A 23,514-nucleotide genomic window follows, 5' to 3' on the forward strand; every position below is an offset into this window, starting at 1 on the left:
TTCAATTCTTGTGAGTATATACAACAGGAGTGGAATTGCTGGATCACATGCAAATTTTACATTTAACTTTTTTGAAGAAACACCAAACTGTTTCTCACAGTGACTGCATTGTTTACATTTCTATCCATGACATATAAGGGTTCCAATTTTGCTACATTCTCACCAACATTTGTTATTATCATTTAAAAAAAAGTTATAGCCATCCTAGTGAGTGTGAAATGGTGTTCTGTTTCTAATTTTTGGAGAAACTTCAGACCATTTTTCCAAAGGGAGCTATACCATTTTACATTCCCCCAGCAGTGTATAAAGTTTTTGATATCTCCATATCATCATCAATACTTGTTAGTATCTGACTTTTTGATTCTGATCATCCTAGTGGATATGAAATGACATCTCACTGTGATTTGAACTTGCATTTCCTTAATGACTAATGATATTGAGTATCTTTTCACGTGCTTATTGGCCATTTGTTATATCTTCTTTGGAGAAACGTCTATTTAGATCTTTTGCTCATTTTTAATTGGCTTATCTGTCTTTTTATTACTGAGTTGTAAGAGTTCTAACAGTTCTAATAGTTTTAATTCCAAGCTACTGGGCAACATTTTGAAAAGGAGCTCTTTATCCTAATAATAAAGATATTTGTCTGTAACCACTGGGATAGTTTTATGACTCTTCCAGTACTGGAAGGATTTATTTATAGGGTGTAGTTAATTCCTTCATTTGATTCCTTTGGGATTTTCACATGAAGTCAAATGACCAATTCTAAAAAAAAGAAGAGAATCTCACTTTAAACCAAAGCAGTAGTCAAACAGCCAAATCTCATTGTATCCCTCTACAATTTTGCTAGTTCCCTGTACAACAATTTTTCTTGGCTTTTAAAAATTGTTTTGGATTAGTGCTTAGCAATTTCCAAAATACTTACATCTATTTACACTATTCATCCTTCCATTTGGTTAGAATCATTGAGTTCCATGGTTATATCATTTATACCACAAAATTGTCATGGGCAATTTTGATTCATGTCAAATGCATTCAAGTTTATTGATGAGAAATCATACATGGGATTTATAAAGCAATTTCTGCATACAAAACACTCTTCAGACAGTAACCAATTGTACTTTACAATATACCTGAAAAATAGATTTATTATTAATAATATTTGTCCTGACGTAAAACTCTATGAAGCACCCACTTGACACAATGTCTACTATGATATAAGTTAATTGAGAAGAACCTTTGCTTTTCAACATGAGTGCAACTGTTTATCCAGATGTCATATCACTAACCTCTTGGCACATGTTTTTTTTTCCCAAAGGCAATACATCAAAATGTTACTAAAACTTGATAAATTATAGCTTGTCTTAGAAGAACCATGAATAAAAGTCTGCCCTGTAGTATTTGATTTCAAGATAAAAGGAACATAAAATGATTCTTTTTTTTTTTTTTTAGTTTGAAAGGTAAAAGTCTTGAGAAATGATTAACCTATTTAAAGCACTTTGAATTTCAAGTGGGTTATTTGAATAACATAACAGTGGGACAAGTTCAATGATTACTTAGGTTAAAAGAAGTTAATGATTACTTAGGAGCCACAACAATTGAGTTTTTAATCCAAACCCTGGCATCAAGTATTTTGGTGTTGCGTGGACAGGTCTTCTAATCTGTTATTTTATTTATGCAATCATGGCATCATAGTAGGTCAGTTTCATAAACTGATAGTAATCTGAATGCAGTACTAATTATCAATTGTTTGGCCCACAGCATGCATGTACATATTTAATTTCAGCTAGTTTCCAACATTATTAAAAATGTTAGATTATGCATACAAATTCAGATATCTAACTTCTCTTGAAAAAGTCAGGTGACCTGGAATGTGATCCATGTCCTTGAGTGACATTTGTTTGGGAGTGAGTAGCTGCTTTCCCTGCTAAACAAAGCATGACCACATACCTTGCCACACCTGGCTCAGGTTACTTATTTATATCAACTTCCCAGCTTCTGTAGTCATTTGAATGTGCTACCACAACAAAAAAGTAGAAACTTTTAGGATTTTTTAATTTTTTTTATTCCTGTGGTACCTGTGGTTGAATTCTAAGATGGCCCTCAAGATTCCTAGCCCCTGGTGGACGACCCCTGCATAGTCCCCTCTCCTGAGTGTGGTCTGAACCTCTGAATTTGATGGACATCACGCATGATTATGATATGGCAAAGAAATATTATAGATGCAGTTAAGATCTCTAATGGTTGACTGTAGTTTAAAAGGGAGAGAGCCCTGGATGGGCCAGACATAATCAGGTGAGTCCTGAAAGAGACAACAAGCAACAGCAAATACTTTGCTGTGAATCTCGGGGAAGAAGGAAACCACCATGCTGTAAACCGTAATGCTATCCCAATAAAAATTGTAACAAGTTTTTTTTTTCTGTTTTTTTTAAATGAAGTTAAACATTTTGATTGCAAAGTTCATATGGGAAAATAAACACCAAGAAACAGTTGGGAAAACATTAAAAAGTAACATTTCTGAGAAAGGACAAACACTACCAGACTTTAAAAATACTACAGTTTTTATCATTAAAACAGTGTGGTACTGGTACGGGGCTGAACAGACAGATCAATGGAATAGAACAACAAGTCCATATATAGAATCAAATATACAGAAATCTAGTATGTGATTAAGCTGGTATCTCAAATCACTGGGTCAGACATTTTTGGATAAATTCCCAAATGGATCAGAGATCTAAATGTAAAAATATTAAAACAACACAGATATTAGAAGAAAGCAAAGTTTAATTGCTTTTTGTGGAAAACGTTCTTTTAAGCAATACTCAAAATCCAGAGGCAACAAAAAGAAAACATTGATAGATTGGGCAACATAAAAATTTAAACCTTTTGCATGCCCTAAGCACTATAAGCAAATTCAAAAGACAGTTGCCAAACTGGGAAAAATATTTTGCAATACATACCACAGGTGAAGGGCTAATATCTATACTATATAAAGAATTTTTAAAAATAGAAGAAAAAATTATTGAAAACCTGATTTAAAAATGAGTGAAAGATATAAACAAACAATTCACAAAAATAGCTATAAAGCTGGCCCTTAAACATGCAGAGATGTTCAACATCACTTATAAACAGAGAAATACAAAATAAAGCTACACTGAGATAGCAGTTTTCTCAATAGATTGGTTAAAATTCAAAAGCAGCACTTTCTGTTGGTGAGGCTGTAGGGAAATAGCCTCATATATTGCAAAATGGTGGGAATGCAAAATGGAAGCAAATTTGGCAATATCAAACAAAATTACATATGCATTTACACTTTGACCAGAAATCTTACTTCCAATAATTTCTCCTGCAGATACACCTCCAACATCCCTAAAATCTGTATGAATAGCTTATTCACTTCAGCATTATTGGTAAATGCAAATATTGGAAACTACCTAAATAACCAAGCATAAACTATTGGTACACACAGTGAAGAACTATGAAACTGTAAAAAATAATGAGAATGATCTCTATGAAACGACATAGGGTGATTTCCTGGGAAATAATATTAAAAAGTAAAGAGCAATATTGTATGAGACATTATGTGTAAAAAGAATAGTAAATACAATATACACATATCTTGTCATTACAAAATAAAAAAGAAGAGAAATGATGAATGAGAAAACATTTTTATTTTTTTAATGGCTACCATTAAGAGGGTGAGCGGGGAGGATAGAGTAGAAAGGATACAGGTGAGAGTAACAGTTATGTATTTTTATAGTTTTGTCTTTTCAAACATGTTACTATCCTACTTATTCAAAAATTAAATCATTAAGGTGAGACTAAGGAAAAACCTTAAAACAGAGTAAACAAACAAATTTCAGTTTGTCTCTGTTCTAATTTTATATGAAATAAATACCAGAGCCACAAGCAGAGAGAGAAAAGAAGGAAACAAAGAAGTAATACAAATAACTGAAGCATATGGAATTTGACTATTTACCTTCAGTTTGGGGTAGGGAAAAGTCTAGGGGAAGAGGGAAGAATTACCATCTCTTTTAGATAGGTTTGTTATGTAGTGGTATGGAAAAGCAATTCTGAAATGACTTTGGATGTATAATAGGATTAAGCAAATGAATAAATATGTTTTCTAAAAAATATCCCTGAGCAACGGTCCTCAGTGAGGAAGAAGGGACATGCAAATATGAAATGTGGGCAGGGATTAGAATGAGAGATATTAGTGTGTTCTCATGATTTCTAAAATGCATATATGCATAAGTTCATTATCTATTGTTGCATAAACAGTATCCTAAAATTTAACAGCTTAAGACAAAAAAACATTATCTCAGTTTCTGTGGGTTAGAAATCCCCAGTGATATACTCTAAGAACATATCACTGTCCTTTGCAGTACTCCAGCCAAGAAGGCAAAACCTTAATCTAATCAATAGGAAACATCAGACAAGTACAAAAGGAGGAAATTTCTGTGTGTGTGTTTTTTGTTTTGTTTTGTTTTTTAAGGTGTCTAGAGAGGCAGTATTCCTTTAAAATGTCAATGTTGCAAAAAAGAGAAAAGGCTGTGATGTTCCAGATTAGGGTAAAGAGGTATAACAATTACATACACTTATCAAACCCTAGACACAGTCCTGCACTAGAGGAGGAAGAGGTACTTTGGGTCAGCTGGCAAAGTTGGAATATGGGCAGGAGCTTATATAAAAGTGTTGTGGTGGAAAAACATGGGTCTTTTTTGTGTTGGCCAGGGATTGTTTGGGTGCTGGCTTTACCACCCCTCCGTATATGATTTCTATGTCTTTGTTTCCTCATCTGAAACCGGAGATTACTAAACCTGCTTTATATAATTATAAAGATGACTCAGCCAAAGGTAAATGCCTGGTGCAGAAGAGGCCTTCAATAAATGCCCTGTCTTCTGCAGTAGGATCAACAACTGATAATTACCTGCTTAGTTTTTTTCCACATAGAAAACCACATGTGATCACTACAAAAGGATCTCTCTACCTGAACAATATGGAAAACTTAGATAATTTCCCTAAGCATATATCTTACCACCATTGGGTAATTAGGGCATTGCTACATGTGGACTGATTTGTTTTCAGCTACTTTAATGATTGGTGTTGGCACAATTAGATGGGCTGTATATCCCCACCATTTGATAATTAACTGCCAAAAACCAGTTTTGATTATTTTCAGAGTGTTAGATGCCTGCTGAATGCAAAATAAGACATGACACCAACCCAGCAAGCTAGTTGTCTTACTGCCAAGATTGTCTTTTCTTGTGTCCGATAGCTTCTATCTAGGGCATTCCGTAACGGATATTCTTCAGAATGATAAACAATGTTTCAGTAAGCACAGGATTGAATTAGAATTTGAACAACCACATTCTTTTTCTTTTTAGTTGAAGTTTATTGGGGTGACAATTGTTAGTAAAATTTCATAGATTTTAAGTGTACAATTCTGTAATACATCATCTATATCTCATATCATGTGTTCATCACCGAGAGTCAGTTCTCCTTCCATCACCATATATTTGACCCCATTTACCGCCTTCTAGAACCCCCCTCATTACCCTCTGGTAACCACTAAACTATTGTCTATGTCTATGAGCTTTTGTTTCTTCATTTGTCTTGTTCATTTGTTGTTTTCAGTTTTATGTACCACGTATCAGTGAAATCGTATGTTTCTCTACTTTTTCTATCTGACTTATTTCACGAACAACCACATTGTTTACCTGATTCCTGGGATTTCTTAGAGTAATGGAACTAATATTGAAAGAGACTACATAATTCCCTTGCACATTTTTTACCTTTCTAGTAGTCTTTTAGTAATTTGCCTTTTTAGTAACAAAGACAACTCACTGGGAGCATGAACAGTCACTAAAAATGAGCACACTGCTCCAAACAAAATAAAACAGGATCTCTGGAATTTTCATGTAATTGTACCCCATACATTGACTCTCTTCTGCTGACTCCTTAAAGCAGGATAAGATCTCCCTGTGCACCCATGGTGCTCTGGTCTACTCCAATCTGCCAGGCTTCTCTCAATTACCTGAAAGGACAGAAATTCATGGGCATACTTTTAAAAACTTATTCTTTTATTTTGGAAATAATATGTTCACTTAGTTCAATATTCAAAAGGTACAAAAGGTCATATAGTGAAAAGTCCTCCTTGAGCCTTTGTTCCCAAATCACCCAGATGCCCTCTCTGAGCAGTAAATGATAATGAGGTTCTGTTTCATCCTTCCAGGCATATTGTGTGTATATACAAGCAAATGTTAATACGTACTGTCCCTCTCATGTGTATATGACAGCATGTTATATACATTGTACTGCACTCTGTTTTTATTTTTCACCCTCAATAGATCTTGGAGATTCTTCTATATTAGCTCATAAAGAATATTCTCATTCTTTTCTGGGGTTAAGATATTTCATTGTATGACTGTACCATTATTTAATCAGTCTACTACTAATAGACATTTAGGTTGTTTTCCGTCTTCTACTCTTCCAAATGATGCTGCCATAAATATCCTTGTACATGTCAGTTTGCACATGCTTGGACATACCTATGGATTAAATATGTAGAAGTGGAATTGTGTCAAAAAAGCCATTTGTAAATTTGACAGATACCATCAAATTATCCTATGTAAAAATCTTACCAATTTACATTTCCCTACAATATAGAAGTGTGTCTGTCATTTTGGCCTTGCCACATAATGTTATCAAACTTTTTGACCTTTGACAACCTAGTAAAAAAAGTGCTCTTTCAATACAATTTTCTTTGTATTTCTCTTGTTATAAATGAGATTTAACATCGGGTATGTGTAAGATCCACTTGTCATTTTTTTTTCTATGAACTGACCGTTGACCCTTGAACAACTTGGGGGTTAGGTGCACTGACCCTGAGCAGTGGAAAATCCGCATATAACTTTTGACTCTACAGTATGGCCCTTCACATCTGCAGATTCAACCAATGGCAGATCACAAACAGTATTTTAGATCCATGATTGGTCATCTGCGGTTGGGAATGTGAAAATACTGTTTTCGATTTGCCATTGGTTGAATCCCTGGATGCAAAACCTGAGAGGATAGGAAGGGCGGTCTGTATTTATTGGAAGGAATCCACATATAAATGGCTCTGTGCAGTTCAAGCCTGTGTTGTTCGTCAACTGTTAAGTTCATATTCTTTGCACATTTTTTCTCTTGGGTTGTGGATTTTTCCTTTTTTATTTCAGAAGGTTTATGTATAATTAGGAAAATTAACCCTTGGTGTAGGATATGAACTGAGAATATCTTTTCCGAGTACATTATTGTAGAGGATTTTTGTAGTACCTATTTTTGAAAACATTTTATTGAAGTGTAGCACACACACAAATATACTTAAATTAGTACATATATATGTGTATATATATATATATATATATATATATATACATATATATGTATATTATTTACTTATTTATTTACAAAGTGAAGACATGTAACCACCATCCAGTTGAAGAAATACAATATTTTCAGCATTCATGGATATATTATTAATTTGAAGAAGTATAAAATATATATCTTTCAAATGGGTAAATCATTTTGACCAAATTAAGTAAGGACTATGGGCATAAATGTTGTAATTTTAATTATTTACATAGTCGAGTTGTTTGGATAGTGGTATCAAAAAGTTGTATTTTGTAGAATAGCAGAAAATTGTAAAGAATAAGGATTTTTTTCCAGCTAGGCTACATCTTTTAATACCAGCTTATTCATATTCTTCTCTGATAAAATGAAGCATACCCTGCAGTAAATGCGGAGCCTTGGAGCATATTAATTTTAGATAGGCCTGCAAACGGTGATTTACCGCTTTGTACTTGGAGCAAAGATGTAGGGATGTTCCACTGTACTCCAATTTGCTACTAATTATTTTAGGGTTTCTGATGCCTTTTAAATAATATGGAAGCTTTTCTTGTTTGGGTCAATGAGTCATTCGAATGCTCTTTTCCTCTGAGTTTTCTAAATGTTCTGAATGGCTGTCCGTTGAAACCGCTCTCCAAGTTCAGCCCTGAGAGCCTGTGGGAGCAACACGGAAGAAAAACATTTCACAGCTGAACACGTAGCATTGAAAGGGCCTGTTTCAAATCTCTTGGTTTTTAAAAGGCATGCATAAAGTTTGACCCTGGGCCATAACTAATAGCCAGTAACAATGATAACAGAAGAACTCTTCTTTGAATAAATACAATTCAGCCATAATCGCAAATTGGTGCAATTATGTTTCGTCTTCCTGTTTTAACTTCATTTTAAATGAGAAATCTTTACACTTAACCTGGATTTTAGAACTACCCACATTAATAGCAGCTTGGTAACCCATGTAAAACACACATGAGGAAGAAAAATGCTCCCAAGTCAGGCAGTGCATGTAAGCCATAGAAGCACAGTGTGTTCCAGCCCCAATTTGATCAGTTCTGATTTTTGGCTTTGGCTGACCCTTGGGGGAATCATAACGAAAATGTACTAATTCTATAAATTTAAGGGTTTTTTTTGTCTGGTTTACACAGCAAACACATCAAAGGCTCCTTCCTTGCATTATTTTAAACTGTCATTATGGGTGATGTCCTTTGTGTAATGAGACTACCGTGAAAATATGCTGAAATCAGAAAATCAAGGGTAGAGAGAACAACTAGAAGCCACTATGTCTGTGAGAATTTCTACTGACGAGGAAAGAACTGCATCTGCTGTGAGAGAATTTCACCTCTCTCTTTTTGCAACAAGCAGAATGTGAAATAGCAGGAGCCAGCAACCCCAGGACAAGAATAGCATATCCTCCAGGTCAATATTCAAATATGAGCTCTGTGTGTGTGCTCTGGAGAGCTTGGAGCAGCTTGCAAACTTCAGTAGCAATGCAACACACATCAGCTTTTTTGAGGCTAGTTCAGTATTCCCAAACACCCAACTCATCTCTTTAGTCAAATTTGATCAAGGGCTAGGTCTCAGCAAAATACAAAAGCAGGCAATGCTTGTCGTCGCTATCTTCCTTTTTTGCACGCTTTCCTACATTGTTATCATTCACAACCCCGCCCACAGCATCGAGGATCCTTGGCCCACTTCTACTAAAACATCTGATCTTGAGTCCACCAGGAAGAGGAAATAGGGTGAAGAAAATAGTGCATGCTTCCATCTTATGTGCACCTCCATGTTACAGCCACTGCATCCAGTTGTGCAAGCTGGAAACCTGGGAGAATCTTCATTATCTCCTCATCTAATTCAACTCAAATACTTTTAGTCTCTCTTGGGCAATTCATAAAGTCTCCTAATTGATTTACCCACATTCTTTCTGGCTTCTTTACAATGTTTGTTTGTTTTTTATTATTATAGCCAGAAAAATATTTAAAAAACACGTATTAGATGGGTTGTTCCTCTACCTAGCTCTTCAATCTCATGTCACACCACTCTGTCAGTCATGGTTCCAGCAAGAATTACATGGTATAATCAAGTTGGATAATTTGAGGTGAGCTTACTAAAGATATGGACAGTGTTAGTGGTCTATGGGGGCTAACAGTAATGAGGTACCTGGACCACCCAATGCCTGAGGGGCAAAAAGTAGAAGAATCACCATAACCAGGAGATGGTAACTGTATGGAACTATAGCCTCACAGGTGCTCTGGCCTGAGGTACAGGGATGCAGATAATCCATCACTACCTCTCAGGGAAGGTGCTCGGGAAATAAATATCCTAACTCATTCTCTTTCTACCCTTCAGTCCTGTCCGAGGGCCTTTCATTGGTTGAACTCAACAGAAAGAGTCTAAGAGAGACCATCGTGACAGTCCAGGGTCCAGAGCAGGGCAGCCACCTCATACGACTAATAAAAAATAATCAGAACCACAAAATTTGAACCTCAGATAGAACAATAGTCTCCTTGATCTGCTGTGTGTAGTTCTAGAACAAGACATCCCAGATTTACAGAGTTCCTTTTTCATTGGCTGTAATCAACATGTGTACTTGCTTATAGTTTTCCCTAAAACCTTTACTGGACAATGGGCCCCTCATCTATCTGTGTTAGTCAACCCAATTCAGAAATGTTCTCTCTCATTAAATATGGCCTAACCACTTTGAAGATTTCTTCTTCTCTTCCACCTCCTCCTCCTCTCCATCCCCCTCCTTCTTTTTTAACCACTTACTCATTGCCTCTGAAAGATTTCACTCTGTTTTTATCTTAACGGTTTTTATCTGTTAGGCTCCCCCCAACCTATTAGGCATGTGTTGTTATTCTCTATTTAAAAACTATAAAAAATATATGTAATCAAAAATGATCATATAATAACATTAACATTGAAACTAAGTTGTTTAGATGAAATTGACACACCTCTAATAATAATAATAATAATAATAATCCAGCAGTTGTTTTATAAGTAACTGTCAGCCATTTAAATTCTGAGGTTTTTATGGGAAACTACTGTGTTTGCCTTGACTACAATATATTTTGAATATTTAGGGAATACTTTTGAGATTTTTTTTTACTTCTAGAAATTCGGCTGACTAGATATTCTGAAAAACTTTCTTGCTATAGACACCTAGAAATGCTCCATAAGGTAAAATAAATATCATTTAGAATGCATAGATGAACTCATAATAAAGCAATGGAAATACACTTGTCAAAAATGAAGAGAGAGATAGAACCTGAGAGATGATGACACCCTCAGGCTGCCCTGGGGCATCTCGAGTCCCAAGGAATCTAGAGACTAGGAGGTTTCACGGCTGCAGGGGAGCTGAGACTAGGTGTAGGGCTCACCAGGTGGGGAGTTGGAACTGACACTCCTGCGTAAAGCCCAGGCCTTCAAAACGTCAGTATTTCTCTTTTTTTTCCTAGAAGAGAAAACTATATAAAGTTTTAAAAATACAAACTTATATTAGATATTTGGGGGGGATACAAAATATAAACAAATTCTGGCTATGGAGGAAGAGAGGACAGATAATGAAGGAGGGGAAGGCAATGGAGGAAGGGCACACAGAGGGCTTCTATTATATTTTCAATGTTTTACTCCTTGAGGTATGTACGACTGAGTTTGTTGTGTTACTTTTGTATTTATAAAATATTTTAGGATAAAAAACCACAAAGAAAAAAATGAGGTTACAGAATAGCATGTATAGTATGTCTCTCTATATGTGTGCCACGTATACGACGTATGTGTAGAACTTCTAGAAGGATGTATATGTAAATACACATTAAGGCAAATTGCAGAAGACTCATACAGTTAGATAATACATGCAATTTAAAACATGCAATTTAATACTATATGCAAGTCCATATAATGCAAAAATACATGAAATGGATAAGCACCAAATTTAGTGGTTCTGTTGCAGGGGAGGGTGGGGAAGGTACATGAGGAAGGCTACACTCGGTGAATTGAACATTGCTAACAATATATTGTCTCAAAGTACGTTGCTGTACATGGATATTAATTGCTATTCTTCATTCTCCTTTTGAAATCTCTTAAATGAGATAAAATACACTTTAAAATTTAAAATAAAATAATTTTGTGTTTTACTTCTTCTGAACAACACTTGGTCGTGCCTCAGGCACTGAGGAGGTGCTGGTGGTCTGATACCTTTAGAGAATGACTCCCTCTCCCAGAATTCTGCCCTTAATTGTTTCTAATGCAGTGATTTATTTTATTAATAATACTTACTGAGCTCCCAAGCCCTGTTCTAGTTGCTGGAGATACAGCAATTTTTAAAATAGAAACTATTTTCTAGTGCATATCAGATTCAGACAATCTCAAGAAAGTCTGGACTTTGCAGAAAAATTGCTGGATCTTTTCTCTTATCTTTTGTTAGTTGGGCTGGTTGATAAGTTGGTAGAGGGTGCCAGAAAGTTCTTTGGGATTTATTTCGGAGAATGCTGTACATCCTCAGATAAACCTGGAGGTTGTGACCAGACCCTGTACCAGCCTCTTATAAAGTGCGCTGGTGATTACTACCTCACAGACGGCCTGGGTAGACTGATCAGGCAGGCCTGGGGGAAAACTGGGTTGGAATTAGACTGGCTCTTATGATCGTATTTTTCATTTCTGGGTTGTCCTGATGAGATATTCTTGATACTATTATGGTTTAGATTGGCTGTCCTAGAGAACAGCAGGAATGTGCTTCTGAACCTGAGAAGCCACCATTCATCACCCTTCACTGCCAAGTATTGATTATGGTTTATTAGCATATTATAACACTGAGTGATTACAACCATGATTTTAAAGGAGTAGTGGGTCATGCCTCCTTTGACAAAAGTTGATCTGTCTGCTTGTCTTATCTATTGTTACTTAACAAACCCCCCAAAACATAGTGCTTAAAAAAATTGTTATTTCATTAAGTTCAAAACCTGTGGGTTAGGATTTGGGACAGGGCTCAGCTAGGCAATTCCTCTGTCCCATGGGTCATTGACTGGGTCTCTCAGTTGTATTCAGCTGGTGCTGTTGAGATTTGGAGGGTCCAAAAAGCATTCATTCATAAGTCTGGTGCCTTGTTTGTGTTGGCTGATGTCTCAGCTCAGCTGGGCCCCTCTCTCTTTTCTATAGTTTCAGAGCTTCTCCACAGGTTCTCTCCACAGGGTGACTGAATTTCTTACGTGGTGGCACAGGGCTCTAAGAGAGTGTGTTCTCAAAGGCAGGAAGTATCCCCTAAGGCCTGGACCCAGATACTAGTACAGCATCACTCCCAGCATCCTCTGTTAGCCAAAGCAGCCACAGAACACACAGGTTCAAAGGGAGTGGACATAGACTCCCGAACACTTACCAGGGAGGAGGGTCAATAAATTCATGAACATCTTTAATCCATGGCACCATTTTTTCCCCACTGTTAGCTAGTGAACCTGGATGAGGCTCATTGGTATTCATTGTCAAGGCCCCATATGTGGGCTCATCCCCCGTCATAAGCAGAACCCAGTCAAAGGAGAATAAGTCCAAAGGTGACTGAAATATCAAACTGTCTCATGAGGTGCCTTTAACCAGAGGAAAGTGAGATAACACAACATTGGGCATCAGGTTAGCCTAATAGCTGGAGCAATCACTCAGCAACTTGGAATTGAAGGTCAGAGCCAGAATGTCATTCCTTCATTCCTTCATTTCATTCCATTTAATAAATACAGTCATCCCTCAGTAGCTGCAGGGGATTGGTTCCAAGAACCCCCTCACCCCTTCCTCCAGTGGGTATCAAAGTCCAAGGGTACTCAAGTCCCCTTATAGAAAATGGCATATTTGCATATAATCTATGCACATCATGCATATTTTAAATCACCTCCAGATTACTTATACCAAATGTTATGTGAGTGGTTGTTATGCTGTATTATTTAGGGAATAATGACAAGAAAAAGTCTGTACATGTTCAGTACAGGAGCAACTACTTTAGGCCTAACTACACAGTATATGTCAACAACAACATAACATTAAAAAAAAACATATTTTCAATCTGAGTTTGGTTGAATCTGTGGATGTGGAACCCGTGGATACAGAGGACTGACTGTATTTATTGAGTGTCTACTATGTGCCAGTTACTTCAAGGCAGAAGGATGAGATAATTGTTCTCCTGGATTCTATAGTGTGTTGGAGGTTAATAATAAATGGGTAAGTGATTAAGTAATCTACAAAATGTGACAGATTTGGTAGGGAGTGAAAATCTATTGGTAGTCAGGGAGAACCTCTATGGTTTGGCTGTTTAATCTAATTACCTGAGTAGTACAAAGGAACCAAGACCAGAAGGAAGCACATTCCAGAAAGAGAAAGAGTGCAAAGTAGTAGGAATAGGATGAAGGTCAGTGTGTCTGGAGCACTATGAATGATGGGAGAATTGTAGGAAATGAAAATGAAGAGAGAAACAAAAGTTAGGTAATTTAGGGTCTTGTAAGCCGTGGATAAGGAGTTTGGATTTTATTTGGAGTGTGAATGGAAGCCAAGAAAAGCATAACGTGATTGATGTTATAAAAAGATCTCTCTGTCTACCGTGTGGGGAATGGACTGTGAGAGCCCAGGAATGAGGGGAAAGAGACCATGGGTTGAGGGCAGCAACTGTGTGTGTGTGTGTGTGTGTGTGTGTGTGTGTCTGTGTGTCTGTGTGTCTGTGTGTGTGTGTCTGTGTCCCAGTTAAAGCTGAAGGCAAGGTGTTAGTGGTGGAGACAGAAACAATAGATGGATTCAAGAGATATTTAGGAGGCAACCTTGATAGGGCTTGGCGATGGATTGGAAGAGATATAGAGGGAGAGGAAGGCCTCAAATGGTAGTTCTCAGTTTCTGATAACTAAGATCCACTGTCATCTCAGCGTGCCATGTCACCCAACCTAGGACAGAATATTTAGATCGTTATTTTCACTCATCTCAGCTTGCTTTTGAGAGTGAGGCTTCTATATGACCATAAGCCTTCTATAAATGCTACCAGCAGTGAACCTAGAAATGTTCAGAGACACTAAATACATTTTCAAAGTGACTTTCGATTCACTAAGGGAAAAAAGAGAGGAAGTGTCTTCCTAACCATTTCCCTGTCAGCACATTTAGCTAAGCCACATAACACAAACTTTCCCCATGTCGGGGTCACAGTGCACCTTTGAACAGTAGCTAACCTGATCATGAAAATAAAGTTGAGAGAGTCAAGCTCTCTGAGAGACTCAGACTTGTTTCCCCAGCCTTCTACAGAAAGAACTCTGGGATACCTCACTTCTCTGCCACATGGTGCTGTGGCTCTTGATTTATTTTCTCAGATGAAGGGACACTGAGTGATCACAAATCCAGCTTTGTGCCATTGTGACCAACCTTAATCAATCATAGCCTCAGACAGTGGGCCAAACAAGATGCCAAAAGAAAATCTGAGTGAGAATTATTTTCTAGGCAAAACTTTACACCTTTTCAGATTGTAGTTTATCATTCCAATCTGAGTGGAAAGTGAGTTTGGACACAAGAATAAAAAAGTAGTTTATTGTTGTGAAGGGTTGCGAACAGACATACTCTGAAGACATAGCACTGGAGGGAAATAAATGTGCTCTGTCAGCCAGTCCTGACGGTCTCTGGCAAGGAAATGTAGGTTTAGATTTTCAGGCCCTGCTTAATTAACTTTACTGCTTAGCTGGGTTTTCATCTCCCTTGGGTAAAAATTTCCAAGCTCGTGTGAGAAACTTGTACAAATAAATCAAAGCATTAGAATCCAATCACTTTGGTATTCAAAGTTCTGTGATCCTTACCTCTGACAAATAAATTTTGCTTCAACTTAACTGCTTCCCTGGCTCTTCACATTCAACAATATGCTATGCTCAACTTGGAGCAAGATATTTTAGAATTATTTCTAAATCAGTCTTAAATGTGCCCAAACAAATAGAAATGTGTGGTCAATGCTTTCTGTTCTGTCTGTAGCAAGCTAAAAGGTTCTCAAGACTTAAATGTGCAGACTGAATAGCTCCCACTCAGGGCCACTGCATCGAACAACTCCAGCAGACACCACTCACATGGTCTTTCCTTTAAGTCCCGTCCCCTGGGTAGTGCCAAGGGGTGACCTTCACATGCCCCTTAGAGTTTGGGAATGAGGCAACCTCTTTGCTGACTCATCCATGAACCAATGTCATGAACCTATTAAATGACCCTTTCTCACCTGCAGCACGGTGTGGGGTACCTAGGGTGACCTCTAGGCTTTCTTGGGCTTCCTAGGCTGCAGATTTTCCCCTCTACCCTGGTTGTGTGAACTGCATATAACTTGGCTTTTGCTTTTGTTTCTTGAAGTATTTTGTCCTAGTGGCACTAGAACCCTGCCCCAATCCCTGCTTGGCACTTTTCATTCTCTTCTAGGGGACTGGAATCTCCTCCTTGTATCTACCTCATATGTTCTACAACCCCAACCCTTGGCTAGAGTCTTGTCCTACCAAGTTAAGTTTGCCTCAGTGCACTCCAGAAATTCATTCTGGCAAACTTCATCTGCCACAGCCGACTCAGATCAAGCCCAGGTGTGCGTGACCCCCTAAAACATTGTGATTCGCCCTCCTATGAAATCATTGCCTTGCCTTGATCTTGTCATTTTGGGCTTCCCTTTTTGCAGGATCACTTTTGAGGGTCTAGTGGGCAACACAAGAGATGACTTTATCCTGTTAGAAAGCCATATGAGTGGATACTTAAGGGTAGGCCAGGTTGTTAATTACTTCAAGAGCCGCTGACAGCAAAGTTTTAAATTTAATTAATGAAACATGTCCACAAACACCACATTCTTTCTATCTTTGTTGTATATGAAAAGCTCAAAATATTTGGAAGATCAATTCCCAAACATCAGATCGTCTTACATTGTGTTGGCTAGTGACATACATTTTCTCATCCTGCAGTGTCATTCTCTCATTTCTGTCCAAGCTCCCCTGTTTTTTCACTCCACGGAACCCTTAGGAATTTGGACAAAAGGAGGAAATTAGACATAAGAGATGCAGCCACAGGGTATCTTCAGTGGCTTTTTTTTTTTTTGTGGTGAGTAGGATGAGATCTGCCCTTACCTTCCTAAAGGGACTCATGAAGCTCTGGACATAATGAATTCTATTCTGGGAAATAAACCAAAAATTGAAATTTGGATTGTTTTAGTGCTGTACTCGAGTGATCCAAAGAAAATAATAAGTTGAATATTTGCAAATACTGTAATGGGACTTACATCATCGTAATCTGGACACAGATTTAACACACATGAAATCCCTGTGCTCCCTGATGGCCCCCCAGGGATGACATCACTTGTTATGCGGTTGAGAGGGAGGTGCTCAAAGAATGTAATGGAAAAATCCCAAATACATATGTAACTGGTTACGAATTCCAGAAAGTTCACTGTGTTTATACCAGGAAGACTGACTGCATCTTTTAGGAATCAGGAATCTTTTTTGCTGTTACCACAAAACTGTCTGTGGAAGATCCTATTCCTTTTACTTATATGCTCCCAGATTTTGTTGGTTAGGACCCCAGACCTAAACATAGGGACTGTCAGCCACTGCCTTTTTGGTAAAAATCCCATTCCTTGTCTAACAATCTCTCCCCACTTTCAGAGTGAGAGGATTTGGGTAAATGGCCAACAACTGCTTCTCTGGTTCTGTGCAATACGCACATATACTGGGCTGCACAGCACAGTGAAAACTGGACTCACTGGCCTGGGCTGAAAGCCTGACCATTACTGACTGAGTGACCCTAGGTAAATGCCTTAACCTCCATGAACCTCTGTTTCCTCATACGCGAACGTGGGGATAAAAATACCTACTTTGCAAGAATTGTTGTGAGAATTGGAGATAATAAATAACTATTATTTTCATATTTCCCACAGGGTAGAAATTTATAGCCAATAATAGCTATTATAAGTACCTGTGATTATTCCTATCACCTCCCTCTCCTGTCACTGCCTCCTAAGAGTTTCTTATGAATTCCCTAGTGACAACGAGGTACTGAGGAACATTCTATTTTTTTCCTTTCTCTTGGAGTGGCTTATGTACTAAGGCAGAAATAATTGTCCCCAATCTCTCTTGCCCTCAATTTACCTCCAAGTGCTGAGAATTCTTCAACCTAACGCACAACCCACAAGAATCTCCTTACTCAGAACCTGAGCAAGAAGCTTTGTTGCTTCAGTCACCATTCTGAGGTCGTCTCTCCCATGTTCAGAGAGCCCCAGATACAATCTGCACCTCCATTTTACCAGTTAAAATCAGGTCATTTGCATGAAGCACGACCTCTGTTCATAGGAGGCTCAGTTAATGTTTCTGCTCTGAAGAGTGAAGGAATTAGCATGTTTCCCTGAACATAAGACTGAGCCAGACAATCGGCTCTAATGCATCTTTTGGAGCAAAAATTAATATAAGACCCGGTCTATTTTGCTATAAGATTGGGTCTTATATAACATAATATAATGTAAGACTGGGTCTTATATTGACTTTTGCTCCAAAAAGAGCTGATTGTCTGGCTCGGTCTTATTTTCTGGGAAACAAGGTAGCTTAATGATTATATTTTTTGGGAAACATGGTAGCCTATATCAGCAACGGTCGCTAATTTCTAACTTACTAACTTTCACACCATAATCGTCACTTTACTTATGACCATCGATTTTAAATTTACATACTTCTCAAGTGTGCAGAAATGTAACTTTTTTCTGTCTCCATGTTGAATTCAAATGACTCAGGACCCCACCCTATCCCAGTCACCATTTCTTCAGATGGTGGGCAAAAAAATCTTGATTTTGAAGATTAACGGGAATTTAGTCACATGTGGTTTAAAATTTAGTCTCTCGGTTAATTATATTAAGTTCAGGATTTAGAGTAACACAATTTAAAGTTTGTAGCCTTTCCTCCCATCCCCCTGGTGGTATTGGGGTGCAGGGGACTTTATGGACCATTGCAGTGCTGGGATAGCATGTGTGCTACAGGCTGGCCTCAGCTCTTTGCTGGTCTCCATGGGCTCTTTAGGGATCGGCCTCTGTGGCACTACACCTGCTGCTCAGGAACCTGGCCACACCTGGTTGGGGGGCTTGGACAGATCTGTGATGCTGATGTTTGTTGTCCCTGCCAGAGCCTCAGGTGACCAGATCCATCCTCTGCATCCTCCTCACCCTGACGGGGCCTCTTTGAGTCCTCTGGCCCTGATGGTCCTTCAGAGTGCCGTCGAGGGTAAGCATGGACTTCCGGATTCCCCCCCATACTGTGCTCAGGTCCTCTCTCTGCCTAAACATGCCACCCTATCCTTCCTACCCTACTCCCTCCAGCACACTGAGAGCAAGTCTCCTCTCACAGTTACAGATGGGAAGTGGGGCAGTTCGTTCGGCCTCCTCCCAAACCACGTGGGGTGTTTATAGTCTCACCCTCCTTCCTTATACTGAGGCTCAGGGGTTCGGGGACATTGCTGGTTGCCATCCTGAGAGCTCTTCCTCTTGTCTTCCTTGCTAAAAGAAACCCAATTTTGTTCAGGGTACCAATGTCATTAGTACTAATATTCACTTTTTCAGACTTCGTTTCACGAGAGTTGGGCAATAAGATCAAAATGGAAATTACCTGGTAGGCTTCTCAAAAGCTAGTGTTTCCATGACTTAAAAAAAAAAAAAAAAAAAAAGTGCTGGCATGCACCTTTGCCTTTGTTTGTTTTCTCTTTCTTGCTGACGGGGATGCATATGTGATGCCAGGAGCTGGAGCCTCCATCTTGCAACCAGCAGGCCACTACTAAGGCAGCAGTAGGAGGCTAGGAGGAGTCTGGACCATTGACGACTTGAGTACAGACCTGAACTACTTATCTTCAGACTTGTTGTTGGTAAATAAATCCCTATTTACCAAAGTCACGGTCATCAGGTCACTGGCACGTGCAGCTGAAAGCAGTAATAATTGATGAACTTGGACACAGTATTTATCCTAGTTCTGCCGCCTCTAACTACATGTGGCCTCCCAACCTCCACCTACACCGCCGGAGTAGCAAGTGTTTTGATTGCCATCCTACATGTCAGGAAACCACTGTTACATCATTGCAGGGAAATCAAACTTCCCTGGATTTCTCAGTGCTCCTGTAAAAAGCCCTAGTCTCCAGAGACACAGAAATGTAAACCGTCTAAAGATAGAGAATATTGGTTTTCACTTCCCCTGGACATATTTCACATACCATAAAGATTAGAGCTGTAGCCATATGTTTCCCTAATGATATAGCTAATTACTCTGATCCAAAAGGATAATAAAACTTCTCTTATCTCTCCCAAAGCCAAACATCCTGTGATAGGCACCTAAGTAAGTTTGTAGGAATTTATATCAGAAGAAATGCAGCGAGGACCCCTCTAGGTTAGAACTCTGGGCTATCTGACTCCTGGATTTTACTTACAATCCAAATGGTTAGGGAACTTTCCATCCTTATCTCAAGGCATCAAAAGTTTTTGTTTTCCTTTTTTCTCTTGTTTTGGGAGAGGAATGAAGGCAGCTGCTTCTCTCCAGTGTACAAATGGAGAAAGCCCATTTTTCTCCATCCCCCACCAATTGAGTTGAAAGATTTCATGGCTTTCATTGAGAAGCGGCAGGACTAGGTATGGGGGACAAGCACGGCAGTGTTATTCTGGATGTTGATCTGGTTGGTTCCTAGAGAGCTCCTTTCTCTGGCCCAGATGCCCCTTGTCAGCAGGATTTACCTATAAAAAGCAGGTAACTGCAAATGACATAGTTCTTGAGAAAAGAGTTATGTCTTTATCTTTCCTATTCTGTGATACATTTTATAACCTCAATTTTTTTGATTCTCCTTAGTTCAGCCTCGTTTAAAAGTCCTCCTTGCTCTGAAGTCTAAACAGCCTGACTCTTTCACACTCTGGTGTGAAATGGACTTCTTGGACTTAGTTTGCAAGTCTAAAAGAGAACATTTAATGTTTTGTCTTGCTGCGTTCTCTCCTCACGCTGAAGATGGACTTTGGAGAAGTAATCTTACAGGAATAAAATACACATTGTTTTCAAAATATTAGCTTCTTGTACTTTTTTGGTATTAGCTAGTATGACATGGTCATGTTCCATAACACTGTAATCTTTCATGACATTGTAAATGTAACCCGTTGTCAGGCTTCTTCCGGACCGCAGCAGTACCTCTGCTGACCTATTCATCTTGTACCGTGCCATCCCTCTCTGTCTCTTTTCACAACATCTTTCCAGCATGGACATGGTTCTTTGCATCTTGGGGTGGTGTAACGTGTGTCCATCAACCCGCTTATTTTCTTTTTTTCCTTCAAATCTGGTTGGATAAGGGGTCACAAATTCAATGATTTTGTTCCCATTGAGAGGTGAGGTCTGTTTATCTTCCCTCTGAATCTGTGCACCATCTGTGATAGTGACCCACAGAATACAGCAGAAATGATGCTGAGCTAGTTTCTGGGCCAAAGCCCTAAGAAACTGGCTCCTTGCACTTTACAGTCTTGCAGCCCTGAGCCACCACGTAAGCAGTCCGGGTATTCTGCAGGAAAGAGCAGATGAAGAAGACATGGAGCCCAGCCAAGCCTAGGCTTCTAACTCTCCTTGTCACGGCGTGGAGCATGTGAAGGAAGTTGTCTTAAACCTTCCAGACCAGCCCAGCCTTCAGCTGAATACCTGCGAGACGCTGGTAGATGCCGCAGGGGGCAGAATTGCCCAGATGAACCCTACCTGAATTCCTGTCCCCCCAAATAATGTGATAGAATTAAACTGGCAATTATTTTAAGCTGCTAAATTTGGGGGGAGTTTATTACACAGCATTTGTTTACCAGAACATTCCGGCTCATTGCTGTCCTTCCTCTTTGTCACTAGCATCTGTTCTTTTCCTTCTTCAACCTAAGACAGCCTCACAGCATCCCCAACATTGATTTTACCCAAATGCTATTTATTATGATAATAGTGGTTCAAGAAACCATATAGAAAGTTAATTGCCAGACAAATTGCTTAATAGCCTAGAATGTGAATTGTAATCATATTTGGGTATCTTCAGGATCTGTGGCTGTCTTTACTTGGTGAGACAATGTATTCACTCAGAAGTAGATTTTTAAAAAGCCCTAATCAACATTATTACTTATGCTGATAGATGTATTGGTATTACGTAATAAACCCTAAGCAGCATAAGGGTTTGATTTCTATTCAGGTCTTCCAGAATTTACATAAAACACAACTTTGACTAATACAAAGAAATATATCCAACATTCAATGATGTAATTAGTGTCCAAAAGCTTAAGGAAAATATAACATTTTAATTTTTTTTTTTTGCTTTATAACCTCTTTTTTAATTAATTTATTTTTAAAATTTTTTATTAGTTTCAAGTGTACAAAACAACACAATGATTAGACATTTATGCCCCTCACAAAGTGATAACCTCCCCAAATCTACTACCCATCTGACATCGTATATAGCTGTTACAGTACCATTGACTATATTTCCTATGCTGTACTTTACATCTCATGACTATATATACTGTTTCCCTGAAAATAAGACTTAGCCGGACAATCAGCTCTAATACGTCTTTTGGAGCAAAACTTAATATAAGACACAGTCTTATTTTACTGTTATATAAGACCAGGTCTTTATAATATAATATGATATGATATGATATGATATGATATGATATGATATGATATAATATAATATAATATAATATAATAATACCAGGTATAATATAATATAATACAATACCAGATCTTATATTAATTTTTGCTCCAAAAGACACATTAGAGCTAACTGTCCAGCTAGGTCTTATTTTTGGGGAAACAGGATATATATATATATATATATATATATATATATATATATATACGCATGTGTGTATATATATATATATATATATATATATATATATATATATATGTCGACTTCAATATTATTTTATATTAGTTTCAGATGTACCTTGCAGTGGTTAGGCATTTATATAGTCTGTGAAGTTATCTCCCTAATAAGTCCAGTACCCATCTTACACCCTACATAATCTTTACAACATTATTGATTATATTCCCCATACTGCATTTCACATTCTCATGACTATTTTGTGACTACCAATTTGTACTTTGTAATCCCTTCACCTTCTCCCCCATCCCCCAACTCTCCTCCCATCTATCAACCATCTGTTTTTTTCTCTGTATCTATAAGTCTATTTCTGTTTTTTTGTTTTGTTTTGTTTTTTCGCTCGTTTATTCTGTTCTTTAGATTCCACACATAAGTGAGATCATATGGTATTTGTCTTTCTCGGTCTGGCTTATTTCACTTAGCATAATACTCTATAGGTCCTTCCATGTTATTGCGAATAGTAAGATTTCATTCTTTTTATGGCAGAGGAATACTCCATTGTATAAATGTACCACAGCTTCTTTATCCAATTGTCTATTGATGGACATTTCGGTTGTATCCATATGCTGGTTATTGTGACTAGGGCTGCAGTAAACATAGGGGTGCATGTATTTTTTCGAATTAGTGTTTTGGACTTCTTTGGATAAATACCCAGGAGTGGAATTGCTGGGTCATAAGTTCATTCAATTTTTAATTTTTTGAGGAACCTCCATACTGTTTTCCACAGTGACTGCACTACTTTGCAATCCCACCAACAGTGCACAAGGGTTCCCTTTTCTCCACCTCCTCACCAATACGTGTTTGTTGATTTATTGATGATTGCCATTCTGAGGTGGTATCTCATTGTGGTTTTTATTTGCAAAAAAATAACATTTAAAAAATGTTGAAAGCAAAATCAAGATGAAATTTCTATGCTTCTCAGGGGGATTTAGAAAGGTGAAAACAGAAGAGTTAAAGAGGTTGCAATATGTTGCATAGTCACACCATCTTGATTTATCTTCTAAAATTTTAGAACTTTTCTTCCTTCAAAGTTCTTTTTTTCACTGGAGCCCAACCATGTTGTATGGTAGACAAAACTGAGGTCCCAGACAATGGGTATCGACCCTATCAGATCCAAGCCCTCCTTATTCTCCTGAAATGAAATTCATAGGTAATATAATCTATCTCCACAAATATTTTGAATGTAATAAATAATGCTTTAATTTTAATATAACAGAGAAATACAAGGAAAGTAATTTATGACACAGCATTTTAATGTGTAAGAAT

This window comes from Rhinolophus sinicus, chromosome 3 (genome assembly GCF_057876585.1).
Source record: "Rhinolophus sinicus isolate RSI-liver-muscle chromosome 3, RSI-T2T, whole genome shotgun sequence".
Classification (NCBI taxonomy): Eukaryota; Metazoa; Chordata; class Mammalia; order Chiroptera; family Rhinolophidae; genus Rhinolophus; species Rhinolophus sinicus.